The sequence below is a fragment of the Periplaneta americana genome, unplaced genomic scaffold (assembly GCF_040183065.1).
Source record: "Periplaneta americana isolate PAMFEO1 unplaced genomic scaffold, P.americana_PAMFEO1_priV1 scaffold_23, whole genome shotgun sequence".
Taxonomy (NCBI): Eukaryota; Metazoa; Arthropoda; class Insecta; order Blattodea; family Blattidae; genus Periplaneta; species Periplaneta americana.
In genome coordinates this window covers 895,252-913,695 of record NW_027185504.1, presented here as the reverse complement: position 1 = coordinate 913,695, position 18,444 = coordinate 895,252, and positions in this window count along the sequence as shown.

The following is an 18,444-nucleotide window of genomic DNA, read 5'->3' as shown; positions in this document are numbered from 1 at the left end:
TTTGTCGAAAATCAGAACGTGTTCCAGAATGCCATTTTGATGATATCGTGTTAGAAGTAATCAAGGGGTAATGCAGAGCCGCATCCCATTCCTCGGTTAGGCAATTATTTCCGGAATTAGAAACTCAAATATTTCAGGGACCGATGAAAATGGGCTAGAGAAAATTGCGTCGGATTTCCTTGATTATTGAAGTGATTACTAGCGAAGATGAGGGGATTGCAACAGATAAAGGACGGGTCTCTCTGCCGCATTGTTCTCCTTGTGTACAAAGAATATCATTTGGAATATCAAAATGACCATTATTTTTAAATTTGCCTGAATCTCCCGTCCAAATGCGTGGCGAGATAGTTTTCTTTTACACAGAAGACACAGTTCGGCGACCTGTATTCAACTCACTCATCGGCCTTGCTCTAGCAATACGTACCGCGGAGTTATGGCGGCAAAAATGTCGGCGGAATGGTGTTTTACCCTCCAATTTTTTTCTCGAAAATCATAAAGTGTTCGCGATTGCCATTATCCAAGAGGGAATACAGGGCCGCATTCCGTTAATCAGTATGGCCATTATTTCCGGAATTAGGGAAACAAATATTTTAGTTACCGGTACCGAAAAATTGGGGCTAGAATGAAATTGCGTCAAATTTGCTGGAATTTTGCGGTTATTACTGGGGAAAATGCGGGATTGCTACAGTTATAGGGGGGGGCCTCTGTGCCACTTCGTTTATCTTGTGTAGAAAAATGTCAATTTTGAAGGTCAAAATGACCATTTTTTTTTTTAATTTTTTGGCATCTCCCGTCAAAACGCGCAGGGATAGAGAGTTATCTTTTATACTGATAATAGGGTTCGACGAGCTCTGTTAAAACCTAGATCATATTTGTAAGAGATAAGTCCGAGTGATTTTGGCGGTTCTCTTGAAGCTGGAGTCATCTGCTACATATATGATGTAGGATTCAACGCACTCTTCGGCATTTTTTCAACTATGCGTACTGCGGAGTTATGGCGAATAGTATGTCGGCGGAATAGTGGTTGAAGCCGTTCCCTTTTTCTTTTTTGTCGAAAATCGGAAAGTGTTCCAGAATGCCATTATGGTGATATCGTGTTAGAAGTAAATCAAGGGGTAATGCACAGCCGCATCCCGTTTTTCTGTGAGGCCATTATTTCCGTAATTAGAAACTCAAATATTTCATGGACCGAAAAAAATAGGCTAGAGAAAATTGCGACGGATTTCCTCGATTTTTGAAGTGATTACTGGCGAAGGTGAGGGGATTACAACAGATAAAAGACGGGTGTCTCTGCCGCATTGTTCTCCTTGTGTGCAAAGAATAATATTTGGAATATCAAAATGACCATTATTTTTAAATTTGCCGGAATCTCCTGTCCAAATGTGTGGCGAGATAGTTTTCTTTTACACTGAAGACACAGTTCGGCGACCTGTATTCAACTCACTCATCGGCCTTGCTCTAGCTATACGTACCGCGGAGTTATGGCGGCAAAAATGTCGGCGGAATGGTGTTTTACCCTCCAATTTTTTTCTCCAAAATCATAGAGTTTTCGCGATTGCCATTATCCAAGAGGGAATACAGGGCCGCATTCCGTTAATCAGTATGGCCATTATTTCCGGAATTAGAGATTCAAATATTTTAGTTACCGGTACCCAAAAATTGGGGCTAGAAAGACGTTGCGACAAATTTGCTGGAATTTTGCGGTTATTACTGGGGAAAATGCGGGAATGCTACAGTTAAAAGGGGGGCCTCTGAGCCACTTCGTTTATCTTGTGTAGAAAAATGTCAATTTTGAAGGTCAAAATTACTTTTTTTTTTTTTCAAATTTGCCGGGATCTCCCGTCCAAACGCGCAGGGATAGAGAGTTATTTTTATACTGAAAATAGGGTTCGACGAGCTCTATTAAAACCTAGATCATATATGTAAGAGAAAAGTCCGAGTGATTTTGGCGGTTCTCTTGAAGCTGCAGTCATCTGCTACATATATGATGTAGGATTCAACGCACTCATCGGCATTTTTCCAACTATGCGCACTGCGGAGTTATGGCGAATAGTATGTCGACGGAATAGTGGTTGAAGCCGTTCCCATTTTTTTTGTCGAAAATCAGAAAGTGTTCCAGAATGCCATTATGAACATATCGTGTAAGAAGTAAATCAAGGGGTAATGCAGAGCCGCATCCCGTTCCTCGGTGAGGCCATTATTTCCGGAATTAGAAACTCAAATATTTCAGGGAACGAAGAAAATGGGCTAGAGAAAATTGCGACGGATTTCCTCGATTTTTGAAGTGATTACTAGCGAAGATGAGGGGATTGCAACAGATAAAAGGACGGGTCTATCTGTCGCATTGTTCTCCTTGTGTACAAAGAATAATATTTGGAATATCAAAATGACCATTATTTTTAAATTTGCCGGAATCTCCCGTCCAAATGCGTGACGACAGAGAGATTTCTTTTATACCGAAGACAGAGTTCGGCAAGCTCTATTTAACTCACTCATCGGCTTTGTTCTAGCTATCTGTACCGCGGAGTTATGGCTGCTAAATTGTTGGCGGAATGGTGATTTACCCTCCAATTTTTTTCTCGAAAATCATAAAGTGTTCGCGATTGCCATAATCCAAGAGGGAATACAGGGCCGCATCCCGTTAATCAGTATGGCCATTATATCCGGAATTAGAGATTCAAATATTTTAGTTACCGCTATAAAAAAATTGGAGCTAGAAAGACGTTAAGAGAAATTTTTCCTGGAATTTTGCGGTTATTACTGGGGAAAATGCGGGAATGCTACAGTTAAAAGGGGGGCCTCTGAGCCACTTCGTTTATCTTGTGTAGAAAAATGTCAATTTTGAAGGACAAAATGACCTTTTTTTTTTTTTTTTTTTTTTTTTTTTAAATTTGCCGGCTTCTCCCGTCCAAACGCACAGGGATAGAGAGTTATCTTTTATACTGAAAATGGGGTTCGACGAGCTCTGTTAAAACCTAGATCATATATGTAAGAGATAAGTCCGAGTGATTTTGGCGGTTCTCTTGAAGCTGGAGTCATCTGCTACATATATGATGTAGGATTCAACGCACTCATCGGCATTTTTCCAACTATGCGTAGTGCGGAGTTATGGCGAATAGCATGTCGACGGATTAGTGGTTGAAGCCGTTCCCCCTTTTTTTTTTGTCGAAAATCAGAAAGTGTTCCAGAGTGCCATTTTGATGATATCGTGTAAAAATTAAATCAAGGAGTAATGCAGAGCCGCTACCCGTTCCTCGGTGAGGCCATTATTTCCGGAATTAAAAACTCAAATATTTCAGGGAACGAAGAAAATGGGCTAGAGAAAACTGCGACGGATTTCCTCGATTTTTGAAGTGATTACTAGCGAAGATGAGGGGATTGCAACAGATAAAAGGACGGGTCTATACGCCGCATTGTTCTCCTTGGTTACACAGATTAATATTTGAAATATCAAAATGACCATTATTTTTAAATTTGCCGGAATCTCCCGTCCAAATGCGTGGCGACAGAGAGTTTTCTTTTATACTGAAGACAAAATTCGGCGAGCTGTATTCAACTCACTCATCGGCCTTGTTCTAGCTATAGGTACCGTGGAGTTATGGCGGCTATAATGTCGGCGGAATGGTGATTTACGTTCCAATTTTTTTTCTCGTAAATCATATAGTGTTCGCGATTGACATTATCCAAGAGGGAATACAGGGCCGCATCCCGTTAATCAGAATGGCCATTGTTTCCGGAATTAGAGATTCAAATATTTTAGTTACCGTTTCCCAAAAATTGGGGCTAGAAAGACGTAAAGAGAAATTTGCTGGAATTTTGCGGTTATTACTGCGGAAAATGCGGGAATGCTACAGTTAAAAGGGGGGCCCTCTGTGCCAATTGGTTTATATTGTGTAGAAAAATGTCAATTTTGAAGGTCAAAATGACCTTTTTTTTTTATAAATTTGCCCGCATCTCCCGTCCAAACGCGCAGGGTAGAGAGTTATCTTTTATACTGAAAATAGGTTTCGACGAGCTCTGTTAAAACCTAGATCATATATGTAAGAGATAAGTCCGAGTGATTTTGGCGGTTCTCTTGAACCTGGAGTCATCTGCTACATATATGATGTAGGATTCAACGCACACATCGGCATTTTTCCAACTATGCGTACTGCAGAGTTATGGCGAATAGTATGTCGGCGGAATAGTGGTTGAAGCCGTTCGCCTTTTTTTTTTGTCGAAACTCAGAAAGTGTTCCAGAGTGCCATTTTGATGATATCGTGTAAAAATTAAATCAAGGAGTAATGCAGAGCCGCTACACGTTCCACGGTGAGGCCATTATTTCCGGAATTAAAAACTCAAATATTTCAGGGAACGAAGAAAATGGGCTAGAGAAAACTGCGACGGATTTCCTCGATTTTTGAAGTGATTACTAGCGAAGATGAGGGGATTGCAACAGATAAAAGGACGGCCGCATTGTTCTCCTTGTGTACGAAGAATAATATTTGGAATATCAAAATGACCATTATTTTTAAATTTGCCGGAATCTTCTGTCCAAATGCGTGGCGAAAGAGAGTTTTCTTTTATACTGAAGACAGAGTTCGGCGAGCTGTATTCTACTCATTCATCGGCCTTGTTCTAGCTATATGTACCGCGGAGTTATGGCGGCTATAATATCGGCGGAATGCTGATTGACCCTCCAATATTTTTCTCGAAAATCAAAGTGTTCGCGATTGCCATTATCCAAGAGGGAATATAGGGCCGCATCCCGTTAATCAGTATGGCCATTATTTCCGGAATTAGAGATTAAAATATTTTAGTTACGGCTACACAAAAATTGGGGCTAGAAAGACGTTAAGAGAAATTTGTTGGAATTTTGCGGTTATTACTGGGGAAAATGCGGGAATGCTACAGTTAAAAGGGGGGCCTCTGAGCCACTTCGTTTATCTTGTGTAGAAAAATGTCAATTTTGAAGGTCAAAATGACTTTGTTTTTTCAAATTTGCCGGGATCTCCCGTCCAAACGCGCAGGGATAGAGAGTTATTTTTATACTGAAAATAGGGTTCGTCGAGCTCTGTTAAAACCTAGATCATATATGTAAGAGATAAGTCCGAGTGATTTAGGCGGTTCTCTTGAAGCTGGAGTCATCTGCTACATATATGATGTAGGATTCAACGCACTCATCTGCATTTTTTCAACTATGCATACTGCGGAGTTATGATGAATAGTAAGTCGGCGGAATAGTGGTTGAAGCCGTTCGCCTTTTTTTTTTTTTTGTCGAAAATCAGAAAGTGTTCCAGAATGCCATTTTGAAGATATCATGTTAGAAGTAAATGAAGGGGTAATGCAGAGCCGCATCCCATTCCTCGGTTAGGCCATTATTTCCGGAATTAGAAACTCAAATATTTCAGTGACCGAAGAAAATGGGCTAGAAAAAATTGCGACGGATTTCTTCGATTTTTGAAGTGATTACTAGCGAAGATGAGGGGATTGCAACAGATAAAGGACGGGTCTCTCTGCCGCATTGTTCTCCTTGTGTACAAAGAATAATATTTGGAATATCAAAATGACCTTTGTTTTTAAATTTGCCGGAATCTCCCGTCCAACTGCGTGGCAACAGAGAGTTTTCTTTTATACTGAATACAGAGTTCGGCGAGCTGTATTCAACTCACTTATCGGCCTTGTTCTAGCTACACGTACAGAGCAGTTGTGGCGGCTATAATGTCGGCGGAATGGTGATTTAGCCTCCAATTTTTTTTTCGAAAATCATAAAGTGTTCGCGATTGCCATTATCCAAGAGGGAATACAGGGCCGCATTCCGTTAATCAGTATGGCCATTATTTCCGGAATTAGATATTCAAATATTTTAGTTACCGGTGCCCAAAAATTGCGGCTAGAAACACATTGCGACAAATTCGCTGGAATTTTGAAGTTACTACTGGGGAAAATGCGGGAATGCTACAATTAAAAGGGGGCCTCTGAACCACTTCGTTTATCTTGTGAAAAAAATGTCAATTTTGAAGGTCAAAATGACCATTTTTTTTTTTTCCAATTTGCTGGCATCTCCCGTCCAAACGCGCAGGGACAGAGAGTTATCTTTTATACTGAAAATAGGGTTCGACGAGCTCTGCTAAAACTTAGATCATATATGTAAGAGATAAGTCCGAGTGATTTTGGCGGTTGTCTTGAAGCTGGAGTCATCTGCTACATATATGATATAGGATTCAACGCACTCATCGGCATTTTTTCAACTATGCGTCCTGCGGAGTTATGGCGAATAGTATGTCGGCGGAATAGTGGTTGAAGCCGTTCCCTTTTTCTTTTTTGTCGAAAATCGGAAAGTGTTCCAGAATGCCATTATGGTGATATCGTGTTAGGAGTAAATCAAGGGGTAATGCACAGCCGCATCCCGTTTTTCAGTGAGGCCATTATTTCCGTAATTAGAAACTCAAATATTTCAGGGACCGAAAAAAATAGGCTAGAGAAGATTGCGACGGATTTCCTCGATTTTTGAAGTGATTACTGGCGAAGATGAGGGGAATACAACAGATAAAAGACGGGTGTCTCTGCCGCATTGTTCTTCTTGTGTGCAAAGAATAATATTAGGAATATCAAAATGACCATTATTTTTAAATTTGCAGGAATCTCCCGTCCAAATGCGTCGCGAGATAGTCTTCTTTTACACTGAAGACACAGTTTGGCGAGCTGTATTCAACTCACTCATCGGCCTTGTTCTAGCTATACGTACCGCGGAGTTATGGCGGCTAAAATGTCGGCGGAATGGTGTTTTACCCTCCAATTTTTTTCTCGAAAATCATAAAGTGTTCGCGATTGCCATTATCCAAGAGGGAATTCAGGGCCGCATCCCGTTAATCAGTATGGCCATTATTTCCGGAATTAGATATTCAAATATTATAGTTACCGGTACCCAAAAATTGGGGCTAGGAAGACGTTGCGACAAATTTGTTGGAATTTTGCGATTATTACTGGGGAAAATGCGGGAATGCTACAGTTAAAAGGGGGGCATCGGAGCCACTTCGTTTATCTTGTGTAGAAAAATGACAATTTTGAAGGTCAAAATGACCATTTTTTTTTTTCAAATTTCCCGGCATCTCCCGTCCAAACGCGCAGGGATAGAGAGTTAACTTTTATACTGAAAATAGGGTTCGACGAGCTCTGTTAAAACCTAGATCATATATGTAAGAGATAAGTCCGAGTGATTTTGGCGGTTCTCTTGAAGCTGGAGTCATCTGCTACATATATGATGTAGGATTCAACGCACTCATCGGCATTTTTCCAAATATGCGTACTGCGGAGTTATGACGAATAGTATGTCGGCGGAATAGTGGTTGAAGCCGTTCCCCCCACTTTTTTTTTGTCGAAATTCAGAAAGTGTTCCAGATTGCCATTTTTATGATATCGTGTTAGAAGTATATCAAGGGGTAATGCAGAGCCGCATCCCGTTCCTCGGTGGGGCCATTATTTCCGGAATTAGAAACTCAAATATTTCAGGGACCGAAGAAAAAGGGCTAGAGAAAATTGCGACGGATTTCCTCGATTTCTGAAGTGATTACTAGCGAAGATGAGGGGATTGCAACAGATAAAAGGACGGGTCTCTCTGCCGCATTGTTCTCCTTGTGTACAAAGAATAATATTTGGAATATCAAAATGACCATTATTTTTAAACTTGCCAGAATCTCCCGTCTAAATGCGTGGCGACAGAGGTTTCTTTTAAACTGAAGACAGAGTTCGGCGAGCTGTATTCATCAACTCACTCATCGGCCTTGTTCTAGCTATACGTCCCGCGGAGTTATGGCGGCTATAATGTCGGCGGAATGGTGGTTTACCCTCCAATTTTTTTCTCGAAAATCATAAAGTCTCCGCGATTGCCATTATCCAAGAGGGAATACAGGGCCGCATCCGTTTAATCAGCAAGGCCATTATTTCCGGAATTAGAGATTCAAATATTTTAGTTACCGGTACCCAAAAATTGGGGCTAGAAAGACATTGCGTCAAACTTGCTGGAATTTTGCGGTTATTACTGGGGAAAATGCGGGATTGCTACAGTTAAAAGTGGGGCCTCTGAGCCACTTCGTTTATCTTGTGTAGAAAAATGTCAATTTAGAAGGTCAAAATGACCATTTTTTTTTCAAATTTGCTGGCATCTCCCGTCCAAACGCGCAGGGATAGAGAGTTATCTTTCATAATGAAAATTGGGTTCGACGAGCTCTGTTGAAACCTAGATCATATATGTAAGAGATAAGTCCGAGTGATTTTGGCGGTTCTCTTGAAACTGGAGTCATCTGCTACATATATGATGTAGGATTCAACGCACTCATCGGCATTTTTTCAACTATGCGTACTGCGGAGTTATGATGAATTGTATGTCGGCGGAATAGTGGTTGAAGCCGTTCCCTTTTTCTTTTTTGTCGAAAATCAGAAGGTGTTCCAGAATGCCAATATAGTGATATCGTGTTAGAAGTAAATCATGGGGTAATGCATAGCAGCATCCCGTTCCTCGGTGAGGCCATTATTTCCAGAATTAGAAACTCAAATATTTCAGGGACCGAAGAAAAAGGGCTAGAAAAAATTGCGACGGATTTCCTCGATTTTTGAAGTAATTACTAGCGAAGATGAGGGGATTGCAACAGATAAAAGACGGGTCTCTCTGCCGCATTGTTCTTCTTGTGTACAAAGAATAATATTTGGAATATCAAAATGACCATTATTTTTAAATTTGCCGGAATCTCCCGTCCAACTGCGTGGCAACAGAGAGTTTTCTTTTATACTGAATACAGAGTTCGGCGAGCTGTATTCAACTCACACATCGGCCTTGTTCTAGCTACACGTTAAGCGGAGTTGTGGCGGCTATAATTTCGGCGGAACGGCTATTTACCCTGCAATTTTTTTCTCGAAAATCATAAAGTGTTCGCGATTGCCATTATCCAAGAGGGAATACAGGGCCGCATTCCGTTAATCAGTATGGCCATTATTTCCGGAATTAGAGATTCAAATATTTTAGTTACCGGTACCCAAAAATTGGGGCTAGAAAGACGTTGCGACAAATTTGCTGCAATTTTGCGGTTATTACTGGGGAAAATGCGGGAATGCTACAGTTAAAAGGGGGGCCTCTGAGCCACTTCGTTTATCTTGTGTAGAAAAATGACAATTTTGAAGGTCAAAATGACCATTTTTTTTTTCAAATTTCCCGGCATCTCCCGTCCAAACGCACAGGGATAAAGAGTTAACTTTTATACTGAAAACAGGGATCGACGAGCTCTGTTAAAACCTATATTATATATGTAAGAGATAAGTCCGAGTGATTTTGGCGGTTCTCTTGAAGCTGGAGTCATCTGCTACATATATGATGTAGGATTCAACGCACTCATCGGCATTTTTCCAACTATGCGTACTGCGGAGTTATGACGAATAGTATGTCGGCGGAATAGTGGTTGAAGCCGTTCCCCTTTTTTTTTTTTTGTCGAAATTCAGAAAGTGTTCCAGATTGCCATTTTGATGATATCGTGTTAGAAGTAAATCAAGGGGTAATGCAGAGCCGCATCCCGTTCCTCGGTGAGGCCATTATTTCCGGAATTAGAAACTCAAATATTTCAGGGACCAAAGAAAAAGGGCTAGAGAAAATTGCGACGGATATCCTCGATTTTTGAAGTGATTACTAGCGAAGATGAGGGGATTGCAACAGATAAAAGGACGGGTCTCTCTGCCGCATTGTTCTCCTTGTGTACAAGGAATAATATTTGGAATATCAAAATGACCATTATTTTTAAATTTGCCAGAATCTCCCGTCTAAATGCGTGGCGACAGAGGTTTCTTTTAAACAGAAGACAGAGTTCGGCGAGCTGTATTCAACTCACTCATCGGCCTTGTTCTAGCTACACGTACCGCGGAGTTATGGCGGCTATAATGTCGGCGGAATGGTGATTTACCCTCCAATTTTTTTCTCGAAAATCATAAAGTGTTCGCGATTGCCATTATCCAAGAGGGAATACAGGGCCGCATCCCGTTAATCAGTATGGCCATTATTTCCGGAATTAGAGATTCAAATATTTTAGTTACCGGTACCCAAAAATTGGGGCTAGAGGGACATTGCAGGAAATTTGCTGGAATGTTGCGGTTATTACTAGGGAAAATGCGGGAATGCTACAGTTAAAAGGGGGGCCACTGAGCCACTTCGTTTATCTTGTGTAGAAAAATGTCAATTTTGAAGGTCAAAATGACCACTTTTTTTTCAAATTTGCTGGCATCTCCCGTCCAAACGCGCAGGGATAGAGTTATTTTTCATACTGAAAATTGGGTTCGACGAGCTCTGTTAAAACTTAGATCATATATGTAAGAGATAAGTCCCAGTGATTTTGGCGGTTCTCTTGAAGCTGGAGTCATCTGCTACTTATATGATGTAGGATTCAACGCACTCATCGGCATTTTTCCAACTATGCGTACTGCGGAGTTATGACGAATAGTATGTCGGCGGAATAGTGGTTGAAGCCGTTCCCCTTTTTTTTTTTTGTCGAAATTCAGAAAGTGTTCCAGATTGCCATTTTGATGATATCGTGTTAGAAGTAAATCAAGGGGTAATGCAGAGCCGCATGCCGTTCCTCGGTGAGGCCATTATTTCCGGAATTAGAAACTCAAATATTTCAGGGACCAAAGAAAAAGGGCTACAGAAAATTGCGACGGATATCCTCGATTTTTGAAGTGATTACTAGCGAAGATGAGGGGATTGCAACAGATAAAAGGACGGGTCTCTCTGCCGCATTGTTCTCCTTGTGTACAAGGAATAATATTTGGAATATCAAAATGACCATTATTTTTAAATTTGCCAGAATCTCCCGTCTAAATGCGTGGCGACAGAGGTTTCTTTTAAACTGAAGACAGAGTTCGGCGAGCTGTATTCAACTCACTCATCGGCCTTGTTCTAGCTACACCTTCAGCGGAGTTGTGGAGGCTATATTGTCGGCGGAACTGTGATTTACCCTTCAATTTCTTTCTCGAAAATCATAAAGTGTTCGCGATTGCCATTATCCAAGAGGGAATACAGGGCCGCATTCCGTTAATCAGTATGGCCATTATTTCCGGAATTAGATATTCAAATATTTTAGTTACCGGTACCCAAAAATTGGGGCTAGAAAGAAATTGCGTCATATTTGCTGGAATTTTGCGGTTATTACTGGGGAAAATGCGGGATTGCTACAGTTATAGGGGGGGCCTCTGTGCCACTTCGTTTATCTTGTGTAGAAAAATGTCAATTTTGAAGGTCAAAATGACCATTTCCTTTTTTAATTTTTTGGCATCTCCCGTCAAAACGCGCAGGGATACAGAGTTATCTTTTATACTGATAATAGGCTTCGACGAGCTCTGTTAAAACCTAGATCATATATGTAAGAGATAAGTCCGAGTGATTTTGGCGGTTCTCTTGAAGCTGGAGTCATCTGCTACATATATGATGTAGGATTCAACGCACTCATCGGCATTTTTTCAACTATGCGTACTGCGGAGTTATGGCGAATAGTATGTCGGCGGAATAGTGGTTGAAGCCGTTCCCTTTTTCTTTTTTTCGAAAATCGGAAAGTGTTCCAGAATGCCATTATTGTGATATCGTGTAAGAAGTAAATCAAGGGGTAATGCACAGCCGCATCCCGTTTTTCTTTGAGGCCATTATTTCCGTAATTAGAAACTCAAATATTTCAGGGACAGAATAAAATAGGCTAGAGAAAATTGCGACGGATTTCCTCGATTTTTGAAGTGATTACTGGCGAAGATGAGGGGATTACAACAGATAAAAGACGGGTGTCTCTACCGCATTGTTCTCCTTGTGTGCAAAGAATAATATTTGGAATATCAAAATGACCATTATTTTTAAATTTGCCGGAATCTCCCGTCCAAATGCGTGGCGAGATAGTTTTCTTTTACACTGAAGACACAGTTCGGCGAGCTGTATTCAACTCACTCATCGGCCTTGATCTAGCTATACGTACCGCGGAGTTTTGGCGGCAAAAATGTCGGCGGAATGGTGTTTTACCCTACAATTTTTTTCTCGAAAATCATAAAAAGTTCGCGATTGCCATTATCCAAGAGGGAATACAGGGCCGCATCCCGTTAATCAGTATGGCCATTATTTCCGGAATTAGATATTCAAATATTATAGTTACCGGTACCCAAAAATTGGGGCTAGAAAGACGTTGCGACAAATTTGCTGGAATTTTGCGGTTATTACTGGGGAAAATGCGGGAATGCTACAGTTAAAAGGGGGGCATCTGAGCCACTTCGTTTATCTTGTGTAGAAAAATGACAATTTTGAAGGTCAAAATGACCATTTTTTTTTTTCAAATTTCCCGGCATCTCCCGTCCAAATGCGCAGGGATAGAGAGTTAACTTTTATACTGAAAATAGGGTTCGACGAGCTCTGTTAAAACCTAGATCATATATGTAAGAGATAAGTCCGAGTGATTTTGGCGGTTCTCTTGAAGCTGGAGTCATCTGCTACATATATGATGTAGGATTCAGCGCACTCATCGGCATTTTTCCAACTATGCGTACTGCGGAGTTATGACGAATAGTATGTCGGCGGAATAGTGGTTGAAGCCGTTCCCCTTTTTTTTTTTTTTTTTTTTGTCGAAATTCTGAAAGTGTTCCAGATTGTCATTTTGATGATATCGTGTTAGGAGTAAATCATGGGGTAATGCAGAGCCACATCCCGTTCCTCGGTGAGGCCATTATTTCCGGAATTAGAAACTCACATATTTCAGGGACAGAAGAAAAAGGGCTAGAGAAAATTGCGACGGATTTCCTCGATTTTTGAAGTTATTACTAGCGAAGATGAGGGGATTGCAACGGATAAAAGGACGGGTCTCTCTGCCGCATTGTTCTCCATGTGTACAAAGAATAATATTTGGAATATCAAAATGACCATTATTTTTAAATTTGCCAGAATCTCCCGTCTAAATGCGTGGCGACAGAGGTTTCTTTTAAATTGAAGACAGAGTTCGGCGAGCTGTATTCAACTCACTCATCGGCCTTGTTCTAGCTATACGTCCCGCGGAGTTATGGCGGCTATAATGTCGGCGGAATTGTGATTTACCCTCCAATTTTTTTCTCGAAAATCATAAAGTCTCCGCGATTGCCATTATCCAAGAGGGAATACAGGGCCGCATCCTGTTAATCAGCAGGGCCATTATTTCCGGAATTAGAGATTCAAATATTTTAGTTACCGGAACCCAAAAATTGAGGCTAGAAAGACATTGCGTCAAACTTGCTGGAATTTAGCGGTTATTACTGGGGAAAATGCGGGATTGCTACAGTTAAAAGTGGGGCCTCTGAGCCACTTTGTTTACCTTGTGTAGAAAAATGTTAATTTTGAAGATCAAAATGACCATTTTTTTTTTTCAAATTTTTTGGCAACTCCCGTCCAAACGCGCAGGGATAGAGAGTTATCTTTTATACTGAAAATAGGGTTCGACGAGCTCTGTTAAAACCTAGATCATATATGTAAGAGATAAGTCCGAGTGATTTTGGCGGTTCTCTTGAAGCTGGGGTAATCTGCTACATATATGATGTAGGATTCAACGCACTCATCGGCATTTTTCCAACTATGCGTACTGCGGAGTTATGGCGAATAGTATGTCGGCGGAATAGTGGTTGAAGCCGTTCCCCCTTTTTTTTGTTTGTCGAAAATCAGAAAGTGTTCCAGAATGCCATTTTGATGATATCGTGTTAGAAGTAAATCAAGGGGTAATGCAGAGCAGCATCCCGTTCTTCGGTGAGGCCATTATTTCCGGAATTAGAAACTCAAATATTTCAGGGACCGAAGAAAATGGGCTAGAGAAAATTGCGACGGACTTCCTCGATTTTTGAAGTGATTACTAGCGAAGACGAGGGGATTGCAACAGATAAAAGGACGGGTCTCTCTGCCGCATTGTTCTCCTTGTGTAAAAAGAATATTTGGAATATCAAAATGACCATTATTTTTAAATTTGCCGGAATCTCCCGTCCAAATGCGTGGCGACGGAGAGCTTTCTTTCATACTGAAGACAGAGGTCGGCGAGCTGTATTCAACTCACTCATCGGCCTTGTTCTAGCTATATGTACCGCGGAGTAATGGCGGCTATAATGTCGGCGGAATGGTGATTTACCCTCCAATTTTTTTCTCGAAAATAAAAGTGTTCGCGATTGCCATTATCCAAGAGGGAATACAGGGCCGCATCCCGTTAATCAGTATGGCCATTATTTCCGGAATTAGAGATTCAAATATTTTAGTTACCGGTACCCAAAAATTGGGGCTAGAAAGACATTGCGACAAATTTGCTGGAATTTTGGGGTTATTACTGGGGAAAATGCGCGAATGCTACAGTTAAAAGTGGGGCCTCTGATTCACTTCGTTTACCTTGTGTAGAAAAATGTCAATTTAGAAGGTCAAAATGACCATTTTTTTTTTTTTTTCAAATTTTTTGGCATCTCCCGTCCAAACGCGCAGGGATAGAGAGTTATATTTCATACTGAAAATAGGGTTCGACGAGCTCTGTTAAAACCTAGATCATATATGTAAGAGATAAGTCCGAGTGATTTTGGCGGTTCTCTTGAAGCTGGAGTAATCTGCTACATATATGATGTAGGATTCAACGCACTCATACGCATTTTTCCAACTGTGCGTACTGCGGAGTTATGACGAATAGTATGTCGGCGGAATAGTGGTTGAAGCCGTTCCCCTTTTTTTTTTTTTGTCGAAATTCAGAAAGTGTTCCAGATTGCCATTTTGATGATATCGTGTTAGAAGTAAATCAAGGGGTAATGCAGGGCCGCATCCCGTTCCTCGGTGAGGCCATTATTTCCGGAATTAAAAACTCAAATATTTCAGGGACCGAAGAAAATGAGCTAGAGAAAATTGCGATGGATTTCCTCGATTTTTGAAGTGATTACTAGCTAAGATGAGGGGATTGCAACAGATAAAAGGACGGGTCTCTCTGCCGCATTGTTCTCCTTGTGTACAAAGAATAATATTTGGAATATCAAAATGACCATTATTTTTAAATTTGCCAGAATCTCCCGTCTAAATGCGTGGCGACAGAGGTTTCTTTTATACTGAAGACAGAGTTCGGCGAGCTGTATTCAACTCACTCATCGGCCTTGTTCTAGCTATACGTCCCGCGGAGTTATGGCGGCTATAATGTCGGCGGATTGGTGATTTACCCTCCAATTTTTTTCTCGAAAATCATAAAGTGTTCGCGATTGCCATTATCCAAGAGGGAATACAGGGCCGCATCCCGTTAATTAGTATGGCCATTATTTCCGGAATTAGAGATTCAAATATTTTAGTTACCGATACCCAAAAATTCGGGCTAGAAAGACATTGCGTCAAACTTGCTGGAATTTTGCGGTTATTACTGGGGAAAATGCGGAATTGCTACAGTTAAAAGGGGGGCCTCTGAGCCACTTCGTTTATCTTGTGTAGAAAAATTTCAATTTTGCAGGTCAAAATGATCTTTTTTTTTTTTTTTCAAATTTTTTGGCATCTCCCGTCCTAACACGCAGGGATAGAAAGTTATCTTTTATACTGAAAATAGGGTTCGACGAGCTCTGTTAAAACCTAGATCATATATGTAAGAGATAAGTCCGAGTGATTTTGGCGGTTCTCTTGAAGCTGGAGTCATCTGCTACATATATGATGTAGGATTCAACGCACTCATCGGCATTTTTTCAACTATGCATACTGCGGGGTTATGGCGAATAGTATGTCGGCGGAATAGAGGTTGAAGCCGTTCCCTTTTTGTTTTTTGTCGAAAATCGGAAAGTGTTCCAGAATGCCATTTTGATGATATCGTGTTAGAAGTAAATCAAGGGGAAATGCAGAGCCGCATCCCGTTCCTCGGTGAGGCCATTATTTCCGGAATTAGAAACTCAAATATTTCAGGGACCGAAGAAAATGGGCTAGAGAAAATTGCGCCGGATTTCCTCGATTTTTGAAGTGATTACTAGCGAAGATGAGGGGATTGCAACAGATAAAAGGACGGGTCTCTCTGCCGCATTGTTCTCCTTGTGTACAAAGAATAATATTTGGAATATAAAAATGACCATTATTTTTAAATTTGCCGGAAACTCCCGTCCAAATGCGTGGCGACAGAGTTTTCTGTTATACTGAAGACAGAGTTTGGCGAGCTGTATTCAACTCACTCATCGGCCTTTTCCTAACTATACGTACCGCTGAGTTATGGCGGCTATAATGTCGGCGGAATGGTGATTTACCCTCCAATTTTTTTCTCGAAAATCATAAAGTGTTCGCGATTGCCATTGTCCAAGAGGGAATAGAGGGCCGCATCCCGTTAATCAGTATATTTTAGTTACCGGTACCCAAAAATTAGGGCTAGACATACATTGCGACAAATTTGCTGGAATTTTGCGTTTATTACCGGGGAAAATGCGGGAATGCTACAGTTAAAAGGGAGGCCTCTGAGCCACTTCGTTTATCTTGTGTAGAAAAATGTCAATTTTGAAGGTCAAAATGACCATTTTTTTTTTTCAAATTTTTCGGCATCTCCCGTCCAAACGCGCAGGGATAGAGTCTTATCGTTTATACTGAAAATAGGGTTCGACGAGCTCTGTTAAAACCTAGATCATATATGCAAGAGATAAGTCCGAGTGATTTTGGCGGTTCTCTTGAAGCTGGAGTCATCTGCTACATACATGATGTAGGATTCAACGCTCTCATCGGCATTTTTCCAACTATGCGTACTGCGGAGTTATGACGAATAGTATGTCGGCGGAATAGTGGTTGAAGCCGTTCCCCTTTTTTTTTCTTGTCGAAATTCAGAAAGTGTTCCAGATTGCCATTTTATGATATAGTGTTAGAAGTAAATCAAGGGGTAATGCAGGGCCGCATACCGTTCCTCGGTGAGGCCATTATTTCCGGAATTAGAAACTCAAATATTTCAGGGACCGAAGAAAAAGGGCTAGAGAAAATTGCGACGCATATCCTCGGTTTTTGAAGTGATTACTAGCGAAGATGAGGGGATTGCAACAGATAAAAGGACGGGTCTCTCTGCCGCATTGTTCTCCTTGTGTACAAAGAATAATATTTGGAATATCAAAATGACCATTATTTTTAAATTTGCCCGAATCTCCCGTCCAAATGCGTGGCGACAGAGTTTTCTTTTATACTGAAGACAGAGTTCAGCAAGCTGTATTCAACTCACTCATCGGCCTTGTTCTAGCTATACGTACCGCTTAGTTATGGCGGCTATAATGTCGGCGGAATGGTGATTTACCCTCCAATTTTTTTCTCGATAATCATAAAGTGTTCGCGATTGAAATTATCCAAGAGGAATACAGGGCCGCATCCCGTTAATCAGTATGGCCAGTATTTCCGGAATTAGAGATTCAAATATTTTAGTTACAGGTACCCAAAAATGGGGCTAGAAAGACATTGCGACAAATTTGCTGGAATTTTGCGGTTATTACTGGGGAAAATGCGGGAATGCTACAGTTAAAAGGGGGCCTCTAAGCCACTTCGTTTATCTTGTGTAGAAAAATCTCAATTTTGAAGGTCAAAATGACCATTTTTTTTTTTTTTTCAAATTTTTCGGCATCACCCGTCCAAACGCGCAGGGATAGAGTCTTATCGTTTATACTGAAAATAGGGTTCGACGAGCTCTGTTAAAACCTAGATCATATATGCAAGAGATAAGTCCGAGTGATTTTGGCGGTTCTCTTGAAGCTGGAGTAATCTGCTACATATATGATGTAGGATTCAACGCTCTCATCGGCATTTTTCCAACTATGCGTACTGCGGAGATATGACGAATAGTATGTCGGCGGAATAGTGGTTGAAGCCGTTCCCCTTTTTTTTTTGTCGAAATTCAGAAAGTGTTCCAGATTGCCATTTTGATGATATAGTGTTAGAAGTAAATCAAGGGGTAATGCAGGGCCGCATACCGTTCCTCGGTGAGGCCATTATTTCCGGAATTAGAAACTCAAATATATCAGGGACCGAAGAAAAAGGGCTAAAGAAAATTGCGACGGATATCCTCGATTTTTGAAGTGATTACTAGCGAAGATGAGGGGATTGCAACAGATAAAAGGACGGGTCTCTCTGCCGCATTGTTCTCCTTGTGTACAAAGAATAATATTTGGAATATCAAATTGACCATTATTTTTAAATTTGCCGGAATCTCCCGTCCAAATGCGTGGCGACAGAGTTTTCTTTTATACTGAAGACAGAGTTCAGCGAGCTGTATTCAACTCACTCATCGGCCTTGTTCTAGCTATACGTACCGCTTAGTTATGGCGGCTATAATGTCGGCGGAATGGTGATTTACCCTCCAATTTTTTTCTCGATAATCATAAAGTGTTCGCGATTGAAATTATCCAAGAGGAATACAGGGCCGCATCCCGTTAATCAGTATGGCCAGTATTTCCGGAATTAGAGATTCAAATATTTTAGTTACAGGTACCCAA